The sequence below is a fragment of the Rana temporaria genome, chromosome 3 (assembly GCF_905171775.1).
Source record: "Rana temporaria chromosome 3, aRanTem1.1, whole genome shotgun sequence".
Lineage (NCBI taxonomy): Eukaryota > Metazoa > Chordata > Amphibia > Anura > Ranidae > Rana > Rana temporaria.
In genome coordinates this window covers 212,633,474-212,650,045 of record NC_053491.1, presented here as the reverse complement: position 1 = coordinate 212,650,045, position 16,572 = coordinate 212,633,474, and positions in this window count along the sequence as shown.

The following is a 16,572-nucleotide window of genomic DNA, read 5'->3' as shown; positions in this document are numbered from 1 at the left end:
TACATGTCGGGGAAGGTAGTCTTACCCGGTTCTCAGCAGCAAGCGGGTTGATTCCAGCAACGCGGGTGGTCCCGGGACAAGCAGCAGCAGGTGTAGGTAAATAAGCTGAAGTCAGAGGGCCAATGTCGTTGCCCAGCACCACCTCGGCAGGTAGGTTGTCCATGATACCAACTGTGGTCTTTCCTGACCCGGCTCCCCAGTCTAAGTGCACCCGGGTGGTGGGTACGCGAAATACAGCACCCCCTGCGACCCGGACGGCAACTGTGCTAGTGGACACGTTCTCTGGCTTTACCAGATGTTTTTGAATCAGAGTGATAGTAGTCCCGGAATCTCTTAAGCCTTGTGCTACTTGTCCATTCACCCGTACCTCCTGACGGTGATGCTGACGGTTATCCGGAGAGGCAGCTTGTATTGGGTCTGCCTCATACCAAATTCCCAGACATTCCTCCGGGCCCCCCTCGGTCTCCAGGCAGTGGGCCGCAGAGGGACGTGATGGAGTGACCTCTGTGTTGGGTGTTGTGCGTCTCCAGTTGTTATTTGTAGCTCTCAAAGGGCAATAACGAGCAATATGTCCCGTGTCGCTGCAGTGATGGCACGTCACCCTAGGCGTATCCCGGGGGTAGTTGCTAGGCCCCTGAGGACGTGGTGGGACTGGAGCCCGAAACTCTGGGCGTGGGGTGACGGTTGGAGTACGCGGTTCTACCTTCTGAGCCAGCCGCGTAGTACCCTGGCTTACTTTCCTTGTCTCCGCGTACTCATCTGCTAGCCGAGCCGCCTCGTTTAAGTTAGCGGGACGGCGATCTCGTACCCAGTCTTGTATGTCTGCGGCCAGGTCTTGGAAGAAATGTTCCATTAGGAACAGCTGCAATACTTCCTCCCCGGTGTTGGCCTTGCACCCTTGGACCCAAAGGGATGCCACCCTTTGTAACTGGTTGGCCCATTCCATGTGGGAGTCCACAGCCATCTTCTTGGACTCCCGGAAGCGCCGGCGGTAGGCTTCTGGCGTTACGGCATATCGGGTTAGCAGCGCCTTTTTAACTTGCTGATATTGTAAAATATCCTCTGGAGCGAGAGCCCGAAAGGCTTCTGTCATGGACCTTGAGATATTAAAGTGTTTCTACTTGACATATGTTACACAGGAGAGGGACATTCAATGCAAGGCTTTTGAAATGCTAAGTGGAACCAGCTTGCGAAATACCTTTTATTGTGTTCTGCAGGTTAAGAGCGGGTGTCGGAGTCAGGCCGTCTAGCTGGAACCAGGTTATTGTGTACATTGATTACCCCCTGGGGCTTCTGTCTCAATACACAAGTCTTTCTATCCAAGCTATTGGACCAATCCCTGTTGACAATTTCAAGTCCTCATTTGCATGGTCAAGGGGGACCTGAGTGAAGACTGGATATACTTTACAATTGACCAATAGGAAAGCGGTTGTTGGGAGTGGGATGTTCCAAAATTCTGTATAAAAGTGTGCTGTGTACTTGAAATAAAGAGTCCTGCTTGAACTTACATACAGCCTGCCTGGTGTTTGTTCTTAATGGGTCTGAATGGCACATAGCTGTAATTCGGACCCCGGAACCTTGGATGACTGGACCATCAGACGCTGCAATCTGCAAGCTGACTCACTGGTAGCAGAGGAGTGTCGGGAGAGCAGGACCTGGGCGAGGAAGGATCTCGTCACATTGGTTGGCAGCGGTGGGATTTGCTCTCCAGTTACTGGGACAACTCCAAACCACCACCATGAATGACCAGCTATGCAGCCTGGAGGAGAACCATGCTAAAAGACTTGCTTGAGAGCCGTGGAGGGACCGGTGGGAAGAACAAGGCCACCCTGATCATTGCGCTAGCCGAGATGGATCAGAGGGATGGTGATGCAGGACCCCGGTCAGTTGAAGACTTGTTCCAGCAGCGAGTTCAACAGCGGTTGGCATTATATGGTGCGAACCCATCAGAGACCGCCATACAGAATACCATTAGAGACCTCCAGCGGCAGGATGAGAGAGAACGAGAGCGACAACAGAGAGAACGAGAGCGGCAACAGGAGCTGAGAATTGCAGAAATACGGCGATCGGTGACAACGCCTAAAGAAGCAGCACCAAATGAAAGAAGAGGAGAGGTACAGATATCAGTAACCATGGAAGAGGAATTCAGAAGGAGGTTGCGAGAGAAGCAGATACAGCGCAGAGGACCAGTATCAGAGGAGGTCCTGCTTGGATGGTCTGATTCGATCCGCTGCGAACTCTGGAAAGAAGCGCTAGCCCGCGAGCAGCGACACCAGGGAAAAGCTCTCCCCTCCATCCATGTAAGGTACTGGTCACAGTATGAAGTACGGATGCTGTTATTGGGGGAACAACCAAAGCAGGAGTGGACAGCAGAGTTAAGCAGGCTGATCCGGGAAGAGATGCGGTTGGACGAGAGCTACAGAGCCCTCCGGTGGTATGTAGTCCAAGAGTGCCCGTGGTCAGCGGATGACAGCCCCACGGAAGGCTTTGACTATGATGGCCTGGGATTGTTGTATTGGAGGATGTCCAGGGATCCCAACTTTGGGAGCGATCGGGAGTGGCGTTGGGAGGAAATAATGGAGCACAGAGAGCGAAGACTGAATGTCCCGGAAGTGCACTGGTTACAGGAAGATTTGGAATTCCTGGCCGCTCAAGAATGGGAACTGGAAATCACCTACAAACAGCTGCTAGACTCCGCTCAGCAGCAGGGTGAGGTTCCCTTTACCTGGGACTATGAGGAAATATCAGCTGACAGTGATGAAATCCTGGCTGATGAATCAGCAGTGGAAAATCGGGAGCTTGCCATTCCCAAAGCTGAAGTGCTGACCGCACGGCCGAGCTCTGCTAACCTCTGCTCAGTACCCATAGCATCTTCTGGGTTCCATGGACAGGAGATGGTGAACCTCTATCCCCAGACACCAGTTGTAGAGACAGGGGATTTGATAGACTTTTCTGCTGAGGAAGAACAACCTGGGGAGCCTCCAGCAGAAGAGCTGGTATCAGGGCCAAACTTCACTGTGCTCTGCCCAGCACCAAGGGCAGTATTTGTGGAGTTACAAGGAACTTCCCCAGCTGAAGCGCTGGTCACAGGACAGAGGGATCAAGACCTCTGCCCCACCCCCGTGGCAGTTCCGGAGGCTCAGGGTGAGAAGATGGCAATCACTCCCCAGCCACAGATTACAGAATGTATGGACTGTTCAGAGGATGTTATGGATTATGCACCCCCAGCAGAAGTGCTGGCAACAGGGCAGAATGCTAGCCATCTCTGCCCAGCACTGGGACCAACTGTGGAGTTCCAGGGAGCCGGGGCGGTTGGCCCCCCTCCCCAGCAACAAGCTGAGGTGGTAAAGCTCGTACTCCCAGCTGAATCACTGGCAGCAGGGCAGGATGCTACTGGCTGCTGCACACAACTACAGCTTGAGCGGATATCGGTGGATGGGACTGTGGTCCCCACTCACAGCAACCCAGCGGAAGAGCTGGCAACAGAGCAGAGTGCCCCGGGCCTCTGCTCTCAACTAACAGAAGAGGGGGTTCCTGTGGTAGTGGATGGGACTCCGATCTCCACAGACACAACCCCAGAAAATGGTGCGGCACTGAGACAGGAGGATGTCGGCTTTGCTTTGCAAGCACCGGGGGATTTTTACCTAGCATCAGTGGATGGGACTGCAGTCTCCACTGGTATACCCCAGGAATGGTGGCCAGTTGGCCCAGATTCCCAATGGCATGATGAACTGAGCCCAGCCACCCTGTCTTCTCTCCAGCGGCTGAAAGGACTCCAGGGAGAAGGGCCAGTCCAGGCCTCTCCCCAGCGGCAGGCGTGTTCTCTGAGAGAGGCAGAGATTGGCTGGGTGAGTAATGCTCTCTTTGGGACAAGGTATCTGGGGTACTGGGTGGGTACCGAAATTGGGGTCTCTCCCAGTGTTAGTCTCCTGCTAAAGGGGGAGATGTGTGACAGACCTAGCCGGGACAGGGGCTTTTGGAGAGGACTGAATGTGAGCCTCTTGCCGTCCGATTATGGGCCAGGACCTCAAAACAGGAAGGCAGATGGGTCATCCCAGCACAGTCCTGGAACTTTAAGACTACTTTTCCAACATCCTCGAGTTGACCCGTTTGGGTCCCACTGCGGCTGTTGGACTGGTTCCCAGGGGAAGTAATGTCATGGACCTTGAGATATTAAAGTGTTTCTACTTGACATATGTTACACAGGAGAGGGACATTCAATGCAAGGCTTTTGAAATGCTAAGTGGAACCAGCTTGCGAAATACCTTTTATTGTGTTCTGCAGGTTAAGAGCGGGTGTCGGAGTCAGGCCGTCTAGCTGGAACCAGGTTATTGTGTACATTGATTACCCCCTGGGGCTTCTGTCTCAATACACAAGTCTTTCTATCCAAGCTATTGGACCAATCCCTGTTGACAATTTCAAGTCCTCATTTGCATGGTCAAGGGGGACCTGAGTGAAGACTGGATATACTTTACAATTGACCAATAGGAAAGCGGTTGTTGGGAGTGGGATGTTCCAAAATTCTGTATAAAAGTGTGCTGTGTACTTGAAATAAAGAGTCCTGCTTGAACTTACATACAGCCTGCCTGGTGTTTGTTCTTAATGGGTCTGAATGGCACATAGCTGTAATTCGGACCCCGGAACCTTGGATGACTGGACCATCAGACGCTGCAATCTGCAAGCTGACTCACTGGTAGCAGAGGAGTGTCGGGAGAGCAGGACCTGGGCGAGGAAGGATCTCGTCACAGCTTCGTTGGCTTTGCCCGACAGATTCCCCGACAAAATAGTGACCCATTGGTCTGGTGGTACCTGGTGTAGTGAGCACTGCCTCTCAAAGTCCGCCAAATATCCATCGATTTCCTCCTCACTTTCTACAAAAGCTTTAAATGCAGTGAACGGTATTTTCTTTCCTGTAGCAGCAGGTGGGGGGGTAGGAACTGCAGGTGTAATGGGCTGTCTCGCTCTTACCAGTTCCAGTTCTTGTCCCCTCTTCGTTTGTATTTCTTCCCTTGCTTCCCGGAACAGCTGGTTGATTAGTTCCACGGACGTTTCTGGATACAAGGATAATCTCCGCTGTACAATCCCAGTAATTACATCTTCTTCGCTGACCGGTGCAAGGGGCTCCGTTCCTTCCATGGATCCATCCATTTCGTCCAGCTCCAGCAGGTCAGCTATCAGCTCCCTCCGTGGTCTGTTGCTGGCGCTCCTACCACGAATCTCCAATAGATCTTTCAGTGTGGATCTTTTCAGCCTGGCGTACTGCGACTCCATTCAGAACTTGCTCTTTGGATAAAAGGACCATCCCACTACTGCCAACCAATGTAACGGCTACCCACTGGTAGGGAGGGTCTCAGCCGTTGGAGACGTCCTTTTCCCTGGCAAGCTGCGATATGCAGGTACCGCCGGTATATCCCATCGAACGCCCTTCCAAGAAACGAGACGTGCTACGTTTGAAGGGTCAAGTAGACTGACTTTATTTGGCATATTTCACCTGCTTATATCTGGTTACAACTGTTACAAGAACAATGACAGTTTCCGCCCTCCCCTTTTCCCAGTAGGGGGCTTCAACACAGACCCCCTGAAACAATGACATCTCCTTGAATTAATCACTTGGCCAGTTTCTAGCCGCTTCGGCACCTCACCCCACTTAACATTTCCTGGCCAGGCACATAGAATTCAATTAACCTTTAAAACAATTATCACTCACACATAATCCCCATCAGCCTACACCTCACAGGGGGGCTGTTTACCTGCACACAAAAGAGGGTTCATTAGGTATGCAAAGGGAACATTAGCATTCCAGCAATGAAAGAGACTTGTCCAATTAACCCTTTGAGCTCAGAATACAATGTGGTACATCCAATTGTGACAAGCCATGCAGTTCCTTGTAGTCCCCCTGCACGAAGATTTTAACTGTCTCGGCAGCATGCATATGTCCGTTACAGGAAGGTGGAGTGGAGGACAATTGTGAGGATAGAGGAGAAGAAGGAGATGGAGAAGGAGAAGAGGCTAGACAGTGGAGTGTGGCTTTGTGAGTTCTGATGGCGTTGCTCCCACCGGGCTTGGTGATGGGAGGCCAGGTGCCTTCTTAAGGCGGTCGTCCCTAGGTGAGTGTTGGGCTTTCCGCGACTTATGCGTTGACTGCAAAGGCTGCAGATGGCAACACTATTGTCAGCAGCGAACACGTTAAAAAAAGCCCACACTGCGGAGCCATGGGCCGGCATCCTGGGAGTGCCAGATGTGACCTGTAACGGCACCCCAAATGGGACAGGGGTTAAAGCCGTTTAGGATATCCCATTCCTGAACACAAGGCAGCTACCGAGACTCCACAAGGTGAACGTGACCCATAGGAATAATACAAGACACAGCTCTGTATGAAGTTCAAGCAGGTCTGACAATCTTTATTGAGAAAGCCGGCTCTTATATACACAAAAAGAATACAGCAGTAACCAAATGAACAATGACCCATCTCCACCCACAATATCCTCAATACATCTTTTAGCAGACATCCTGTCTCCAGGGCCTGACCTAATTTACATGAGCTAATTAACTACAGCTGGTGATTCAGACACCTGACCTTTAGGCTGTCTGTTAACTTGCAGTACACATTATCACAGTACTCCTTCACACAATACAGGGTCAAATAGCACAAGCCACAATGAAAGATCCTCAGAAGCCATCCTAGATTCATTTACATCACAACAGACAGACAGGTGGGCTGGAGTTGATGACATTAACACCTAACAGTATGTGTCCCCACATTATGAATGAGTCACTCTTTCAATTAACCTGTTGAGTTCAGAATCAACAAACAGCAACCAGTTCTCCACAGATATCCTGGAATACATTGTGGACAATAACCACACAACAGTCCCATCTCAGGTAGTCCAAGATATATTCTGAATGTCCATTATTTTCTGGCTCATGCTTTCTAAGAGCTTCTGGGTTCCACGGGCCCTCCCGTTACATGATTGTACATGGTTGATGGCTCGCTCCTGATACATTAGCAGTCAGGTTTGTCCCTCCTGTGCAATGTAAGTTCGGCCTGCTTCTCCTCCCTATCTGCTGGTCCATCTCTCCCTCTGAACTCCCCTCCTCTTCCTCTTTTGTGGGCACCCACGTAACGTCTGTAGACACGTCATCATCGACATCACTTTTCCCACCACTAACAGTAGAGATCTCGGAGTAGGCAGCTACAGCAGGGACCAACCTCCTTGGGCTAATCTGGGTACTGTCGTCAGACTGCTGAGTGGCGGCTGTTGCTAACTCCTCTTCCTGATCCAATGCCAAGAATGGCTGCGCATCGGAAATGTCTTCTGATGGATCAGAAAATAATTCCTGTGACTCAAGCGGAGGGTATATGGTGGTGATGGTGTTGGTGGTGAGCCACTCAACCAAGTCTGGTGCGTCATTTGACGTAATAGAACGCACCTTGTGCCACTTCCCACTTTGGCTCCGGCCTGGTGCTCCTACCCTACCCCTACCACCCCTGCGGAAGGGCCTGCCTCTTCCTCTGCCTGTCATTTTTTTAATGACCCTGTGACAAAAGTCTCTATAGAAGCACAGTATATGTGGAAGAAGGTATATAACACCCCTCTTCAATCTGTCGTTTTGGGGGGCCACTGGTTTATCGCACCAGTTATAAAACTTGCACACGTCCTGCCCGACTTGGACTCGATCCGACTCGAATGGGACCATTTTTTCCGCACAAACGCCAACTCCGCCTCCTTTGGCTCCGTTTGGGAAGCCTTCAAATCGCATGCCCGCCTGATACTATCTACGCGCATTAATAGACACAAGGCCACCTCCAAGGCGCTGCTCCGCCAGGCGGAGGAGCGTCTTGATGCCCTAGAACATGACTTCCGGAGCGACCCATCAGCGGCTAATGCCGCCCGCGTTCGGGTACAAACTAGACTTACGGATCAGCTACACTCTGAAAAAGCTAAGCAAGGCATTTTTTTCTGTAAGCAGCGTGTTTACGAATTTGGAGAGCGTGCTGGCAAGCTCCTTGCATACCTTGCCCACTTAGAATATAGGCCCCCGGTGGTGGTTAAACTCCAGTTGGCCTCTGGTGTCAGGGTAACTGACCCTGACCAGGTGGCCACGGAGTTTCGATCCTTTTACTCCGAACTATATTCATCCACTGCCCATCGCACTCGTGACGAGCTGCTGACCTTCCTTAACGGCATTACCTTCCCTAAGCTCTCGCCCCCCCAGATAGCCCAACTTGAGGCTCCAGTTACCGAGAAATGCATCACGGAGGCCCTGTCGGCGCTGCCCACGTCCAAAACGCCCGGTTCCGACGGTCTGCCCCTCGAGTTTTATAAACAATACGGTGAGACCCTCGTCCCACGGCTTTGCCAGTTGTACAAACACATATTCGACACGGGCTCCCTCCCACCGTCCATGAGCGAGGCTCTGATCGTCCTTATACCCAAACCGGGAAAGGACCCTCTATTCCCTGAATCCTATAGGCCCATCTCCCTCCTTCAGCTCGATATCAAAATTCTAGCCAAGATTCTAGCCCTGCGTCTCAACAAAGTTATCCTCAGCGTCGTACACCCGGATCAATCCGGGTTTATGCCAGGCAAAAACACGGCCTTCAACCTCAGGCGGTTACACATGAACCTTCAGGCGCACCACTCAGACACCGGGTCCAGGGTGGTCGTCAGTTTGGACGCGGCCAAAGCTTTCGACTCCGTCGAATGGGCATACCTGTGGGAATGCCTGAATAATTTCGGGTTCGGCCCCAACTTCGTTAAGTGGCTCCAACTCCTCTACCACTCTCCCTCGGCGCGTATCCAGGTCAACGGTCGAACCTCAGCCCCCTTCTCTCTCTCCCGCGGTACGCGACAAGGATGCCCTATTTCTCCCCTGTTATATGCATTGGCCGTAGAACCCCTTGCTATTGCCCTTAGAGCCCACACTGACATCAAGGGCCTCCGCTGCGGTCGGCTGACCGAGGTTGTCAGCCTCTATGCGGACGACATGCTCCTATACCTCGCTGACGCGGGGGCCCTCGCTTCGGACGGCCCTCCAGGTTATCACAGAGTTTGGCTTATATTCCGGACTCCGGATAAACTGGTCTAAATCTCAAATCCTTCCCCTGGATCTCGGTGCTCCCACCGCCGATCAGGCCTCCCTTCCCCTTGTTAGAGCTAGCACTATCAAATATTTAGGTGTCACGATCTCCAGGTCCCTCTCTGACTACATCACCCTCAATGTTGAACCCCTATTTACTCTGCTTAAACTCAAAACACAAGTCTGGTCCCATCTCCCTCTAGGGGTGACAGGCCGCATCAACCTTATTAAGATGATCCTTCTCCCCAAACTGCTCTACGTTTTCTGGCAAGCCCCACTGTATCTCCCCCCACGCATCTTTAAGGCTATGGAAACTATCCTCAACTCCTTCATTTGGGGCTCCTCCCATCACAAGCTGTCCTGGCAGGTCCTGAAGTGCCCTACCGAACTAGGCGGAGCTGCGCTCCCAGACCTCCTTCTCTACTACCTAGCTTCCCAGCTTTCGCATTTCTTTCATTTCAATCGATCCGACAGAAACCGCTACTCCACCCTAGTCTGCTCTCATGCCCCGGGCCCCCTATTTCACCCCTTCCAACTTTTATTCCGTGCCCCACGTGCCCTTTCCCCCCGCTCAGATGCAGCCGGACATATGCTCTTCCATCACTGCAAGGTCTGGCAGCTGGCCCTGCGCATCGGTGCAGCCCCCTCCCCTCACTCCCACACACCTCTTTGGGACAATCCCCTCCTACCTGAGCTTGCCTCTATCCCTGACCGCGGCCTGTGGATCAACAGAGGAGTTATTTACCTGTCACAGGTGGTGGCTCGGGGTTCAGTCAAGTCGTTTCAGTCCCTTAAAACTAAATTTACACTACCCAATCATATGTTTTTTCGATTCCTTCAACTTCGACATGCACTCAATACACAGTTTGAAGGCCCCATACCGGCCCTTGAGATTCCCCTCCCTGTGGATATAGTATCGGGGTCAGACGGCCAAAAACTAATCTCCCAACTATATGCATACCTCCTTCAGCCGGCTGCGGCTGCTACGGCCCACAGCCTGAAGGCACGCTGGGAACCCGACCTAGGCACGCTGACCGACGAGAACTGGGGTGAGGCCCTTACTAACTGCAGGACAGTCTCTCCCAAGCTCTCTGACCGCCTTACTCACCTATTCATTCTCCACAGATCATACCTGACCCCACACCGCCTCTCCAAGTTCCGACGAGACCACGACCCTAACTGCCCCAGCTGCGGCCACCCCGACGCGTCCTTCTTCCATCTACTCTGGACCTGTCCGCCCGTACAGGGATACTGGACCCAGGTGGTCCGGTTCCTCCACGACCGCATGGGCTCCCCCGTATCGCTCTGCCCACGTCAATGTGTGCTGGGGCTCCTCTCGCTCCCCGAAAGCCGAAAATACCTTAATACATTTTTGCAGGAAACATTATTCCTCGCCAGGATGCAGATTGCTAGGAGATGGATGAGAGGGGCACCACCCACCCTGCAACAGTGGATTAGGGCTGTCAACATTACCCTTCCCTACAAAAAAGTAATGTACTCCCGTAGGGGATGCCCGAGGAAGTATAACAAAATTTGGGACAAGTGGCTGGAAGAACCCTCCACTTGGTCCTCTGGGAACTAGACGCTACCCCCACTCACTACCTGTCCTCTCCCCCCCTCTCCTCCCTAACCCCCTACCCCTCTTGATCCCCTACAAAATGCAATGACTTCCCTTTGTCTGTGCGCCTGGCGCCACCGCGCTCTGGCCGGGTTGTGTCTCCTCCTCCTGTTTGAAACCATCTATTCCCCATATCCCCTTATCTCAATGTGTATCAACTATGCATGTCCTTATGAATGTCGAATGGATAATATCTGCACCTGTAGTGCATGTTGCACTTCTGACCCGATTGTCTACCTACTTTTATTTTATGCTCAATAAAAGTCGTTTTGATTAAAAAAAATAAAAATAAAACTTGCACACCAAACAATAGTACACATATACCAGTCCTTGAAAGGACTTTTGTGGACCTGTCAGGTGACGATTTGTGTCACTACAGTCTGTCCCTGCTGCACACACAGCAACCTGTCCCTACACTGACAAAACGTATTTAAGTGTATTACACCCCTATATACCAAGTGCACACCAATCAATAGTACACCTATACCAGTCCTTGAAAGGACTTTTGTCGACCTGTCAGGTGACTATTTGTGTCACTCAGTGGCGTCTCCAGCTTTCATATTTAGGGGGGGCACAGGGACAAAAGTAGGGGGGCCAACTATAAAATGCAATTATATATATATATATATATATATATATATATATCCTGGGGCCCTTTACTACAATCCCACAATGGGCCGTTTCACAGCCCTTTGAACTATCTTGCTTTGCATGTAATGAGTCTTTTTCATATATTAGTTTCACCATTTAAGTTGCATTAGTGAAATAAATGAACTTTTGCACGATATTCAAATTTTTTGAGTTTCACCTGTATATATAATAAACCGTACGTTCAGCAGCCATGTGGGCTTTATGCCTGTAAAGTGTGGTCTTTGATCAATAAAATCACTGATATTTAACACTAGGATTTGACTAGGAGCATCACCTGGATTGCATCCCGATCAGCTTGTCAGAGAAGGCTCCACTGCTGCTAAGCAACCTGCAGGGAGCTCAACTGTCTACAACCAATAGAGATAGGCTCAGGTGTGTTTGAAATCCCACATGCCTGATCCCGCCAGGAAGCCAACACTCCACAGTGCTAATCACAGTCAGTGAAACATTTCCTGATCTGTGCAGCTGCGGACCGGGAAATGTCTCACTGCCTGTGATTAGCGCTGTACAGTGTGGGCTTCCTGGCAGGCTCTGGTATGTGGAATTTTGAAAATGGCCACCCAATCTCTAACAACAAATTGTGCTGGCCCTCCTGTACATCAGACCCATAAAGTAACCAGCACTGGATTCCAATGCGCTGCCATGTAGACAGAGACCAGCGCTGTGAAAAGCCGGGACAGGACAGCAACTCTGGTTGTTCCAGCACTGGTCCACACTGGGAGGATTCCCCCATCCACCTATAATGTGTAGATGGGGGAATTGGATCATTTCTTTTTTTTCCATTCAACCTAATAGTTGAATGAAAAAAAGTGATCAATGTATGGGCTGCCTAAGGCCCCGTACACACGAGAGGATCCATCCGCTGGAATTGATCCGCGGACCGGCTCCAGCGGATAGATCCCCTGGTGTGTACAATCCAGCGGATCTGTTTCGCGGATTTTTAACCCCTGGGATGGATTTCAAGCGGATAAAAATTTGAAGACATGCTTTAAAATCTATCCGCTTGAATCCATCCCAACCGATTGATCCGCTGGTCTGTTCAGACTCACCGGATCAATCCGTCCGAATGGATCCCCGCATGCGTCGTAATGATTCAACGCATGCGTGGAATTCCTTATATGACAGTGTCGCGCACGTCGCCGCGTCATCATCGCGGCGACGGCGCGACACGTCATCGCAATGGGATTTCGGTGCGGATTTCAATTCTATGGTGAGTACACTCCCTCGGATCCAAATCCGCGGAAATCCTTGAGAGGATTTATCCGCGGAAACGGTCCGTTGGACCGTATCCGCGGATAAATCCTCTCGTGTGTACTAGGCCTAAGAGCCAAGACCAGCCATAGACAGTTTAAATCTCAGCTGTTTCAGCAGGAACTGGCTGAGATTTGAACCATTAATGAGCAGATTCTCTTGTGATTATCACTAGTGGTTGTTGTAGCCACTAGTGATAATCAATGTTTGTCGGGAGAATACAATGACTGGGCAGGAGGGGTATTCCTTTGTCAGCACTGTCTGTGTTGATGGGGGAATCATGCAAGTTTCTTTCCTGCAATCTGTGGATGCAGGAAAGAAATTTGCGCCGTATATTACCTGCCTAACTGAAAGGTCCAGGCTAGAATCTCAGGCATTTTGATAGGACTGGAAGAAAGAGGACGAGCTGTATTCCTCCCTGCTCGTATGTGAGGAGAGTGAGGGGGGGTGGCTGCACTCCCTGGGCTGTGAAAGAGTGTCATAGACTGACACTCGGCTTAGCTTGCAGTCACCACTCTCTGAATATACAGGCTGGTTCTCCTGTCCTAAGGACGGGAGAAATCAGTCTGTTTTTTCAGTAACTGAGATGAAGGCTTGGGCCCCCATCACACAGTGCTCGTGGAGTCCTTCCTGCAGCTCGCTCTTTTCCGTGCCAATGAGGATGCAGGGGAAGGAGCAGACTGGGCAGCTGTGGTTGTGTGAGCATTATGCAGTGTCAGCGAGCAGAGGGAGGGGAGGTTCTCTGACTGGGGACTCTCTACCTCTCAGGAGAGACTGTGTTACTCCAGCGGCGGCACGAGCAAAATACAAAAAAAAAAGAAAAACATTTTTTTTTTATTATTATTTTTTAGGGGGGGCACATGGTGGGGCCCAGCATAATGTTGGGGGGGGGGTCAGGACCCCCTCTGCCCCCCCCCCTAGGGACGCCATTGGTTGGAGACCTTGCGCTCCTCCACCTTCCGTTTGAGGATGCCCCACAGATGCTCAATGGGGTTTAGGTCTGGAGACATGCTTGGCCAGTTCATCACTTTTACCCTCAGCTTCTTTAGCAAGGCAGTGGTCGTCTTGGGGGTGGGTTTGGGGTCTTTATCATGTTGGAATACTGCCCTGTGGCCCAGTCTCTGAAGGTAGGGGATCGTGCTCTACTCCAGTATGTCACAGTACATTTTAGCATTCATGGGTCCCTCAATGAACTGTAACTCCCCAGTGCTGGCAGCACTCATGCAGTCCCAGACTATGACACTCCCACAACCATGCTTGACTGTAGACAAGACACACTTGTCTTTGTACTCCTCACCGTGTTGCCGCCACACACGCTTGACACCATCTGAACCCAAAAAGTTTATCTTGGTCTCATCAGACCACATGACATGATTTTTATTTATTTTTTAAATGCAGTCCAGCTCTGAGTTAAGTATTTATCTATCTATTTGCATGTGTTCACTTCAATCAGAGACACAAGCGTCTAATTTATTGCAAGTTAAAATGTCCAAATAGCTTTCAGAATACTTTCAATTTATCACTTTAATGGACTAGTGCTCATTACACTAAATATAATTTAATTTAATTTGCATTATTTAATTTATTATTATTATTATTATTATTTTTATTATCTAGATCCATTGAAAAATCTTTTGATGAAAATAAAAAATAAATAAAAATATTACTGGATTTTGAGGTGTTCCTAAGAAGCTATTTTGTAGGTAAATAATATATGCACGAATGCATTGGATCAGTAATTTCCCTGTTCCAATAACAAATATATCATGATTGAATTGAAGTTGTGTTATTTACTAATTAAGTTTTGTAGTAGGAAATTTCAAAAGCTTGTTTCAGAAGACAAGTTACAAATATTTGTGCTATGCTGACACCTAGTTGCTATTTCCCTGTACTGTATGTTACTTTGCTGTTTTGTTACCATTTTCTATTTTTTCTATTCACTTTATATATAGTTAAAAAAAAACTGTATGTGATGCTGACCCCACACATACCAAATTGATTGAATCAATTCAGTGTAAGTTACAATAAGAAAAACTAAAAGTGTCAATTTCTGCAAAAAAATAAAAAAATTGTTAGAAGTTAGATTTTGTTAGCAAATGAGCCAAAACAAAAAATCACCCATTCCCCTAATAATTAAAATGTCTATGTACACTGCATGTGCATGTAAGGCCTTGTACAGACGAGCAAACATGTACGATGTAATCGGTCCGCCGGACCGTTTTCACCGTACATGTCTGCCCGGGGATTTCTGTATGATGGCTGTACTCACCATCATACAGAAATCCGCGCTTAAACAATACACGGGGCGAGGCCGCGCCGTCGCGTCGATGACGCGGCGACGTGGGCGGCCCTGCCAGTTCAATGCTTCCACGCATGCGTCAAAGTCATTTGACGCATGCGAGGGATGGCGGGCGCTCGGACATGTACGGTAGGTCTGTACAGACGACCGAACATGTCCGAGCGGACAGGATTCCTGCGGGCTGTTTCTAAACAAGTTTGGAAATATTTGCCCGCTGGAAAAAGGCCTGGCGGGCAAATGTACGCTGGAATCCTGTCCGCTCGGGCCTACACATGACCGAACATGTCTGCTGAAACTGGTCCGCGGACCAATTTCAGCAGACATGTTCGGTCGTGTGTACGGGGCCTAAGATGCCAAAAATGGAGCCAGGTGACAGGGAAGATGTATCTAATCAGTGACTTAGGAGGAGCTACAAAGAACCAAAAGAAGACGTGGGGATGAAAACTCCCCAGAACCACTCTGTGGGGACAATATGGAAAGTTGCTGACTTGGCAGCACACTGTGACTGCTTTGAAACTCTGCTGGGTGCCACATTGACACAAGTCTAAATTAGGGTAGCAGGTACTTAAAGCAGATTTTCACCCTAAATATGTTACCTCCTCTCTAACCTCCTCCCTTTCCCTGCTCAAATAGGGCTTTATTTTTAATTTAAAAAAAAAGCTCTGTACCAATTATGATTTTCATATGTGTGTATATATGTATATACAGTATACTGTATACTGTATGTTCTGCTTCGCGTTATTGAACTGTTGTATAACACTAGTCAGACAGCGTAACAATAATTCAGAAGTCAAGAAACGTGAGACATCAGATCTGTATGTATTCTTTTTTTTGAATAACTTTGTAAAACTACAACATAAGCATAAACAAAACATATGTGTCAGTACATTAAACATTACACAGCAGCCTCAGTCCATCAGTAAGAGTACTTACAGACAAATCCATCCGTCACAAATGTTAAGCTCTTTGCAGGCTCCCACAAAGTTTGTTCCTCTGTCAGAACGGAGCAGTTTTGCTGGGCCACGAATTGAAAAGAATCTCCTCAAGGCAATAATAAAGCTTGATGTTGACATGGCTTCAAGTAGCTCTATGTGTACAGCTCGGGTGGACAAACAAGTAAAAAGGACTGCCCATCGTTTACTGTCCGCACTGCCACCTCTACTGCGACGGGTTAAAACAGACCACGGATCAAATACATCTAAGCCCACATTGGTGAAAGGTGGTTGAGCAGTTACTCTGTCCTCTGGTAGCTCTGTCATCTTTTGAGTTTGTAATCTTCCTCGCAGTTTGCGACAGATGACACATTTGTGTATAACAGCTGATACCAAGCATTTGCCACCAAGAATCCAGAAACCTGCGGATCTAATTGCACCTTCTGTGATGTGTCGCCCTTGGTGAACTACTTGTTCATGATAGTACCTAGCAAGCAGTATCGCAATGTGGTGATCATAAGGTATAATGACAGGCTGTTTCTCTTCCTTTTGAAAGTTCAGCAAGAGACAAACTACTCTCAACAACCCATTCTTGTCTAAAAAGGGGCTAAGCCTCTTAAGACGGCTTTGTTTTGGGAATGACAGGAAAAGGGGGAAGGCAGTTTCTAGCCCCCCTTTTCCTCATGGGAAAGTGACGGGTAAACAGTTTCAGGTTCCCCAGGGGAGCCTTTGGCTCCCTC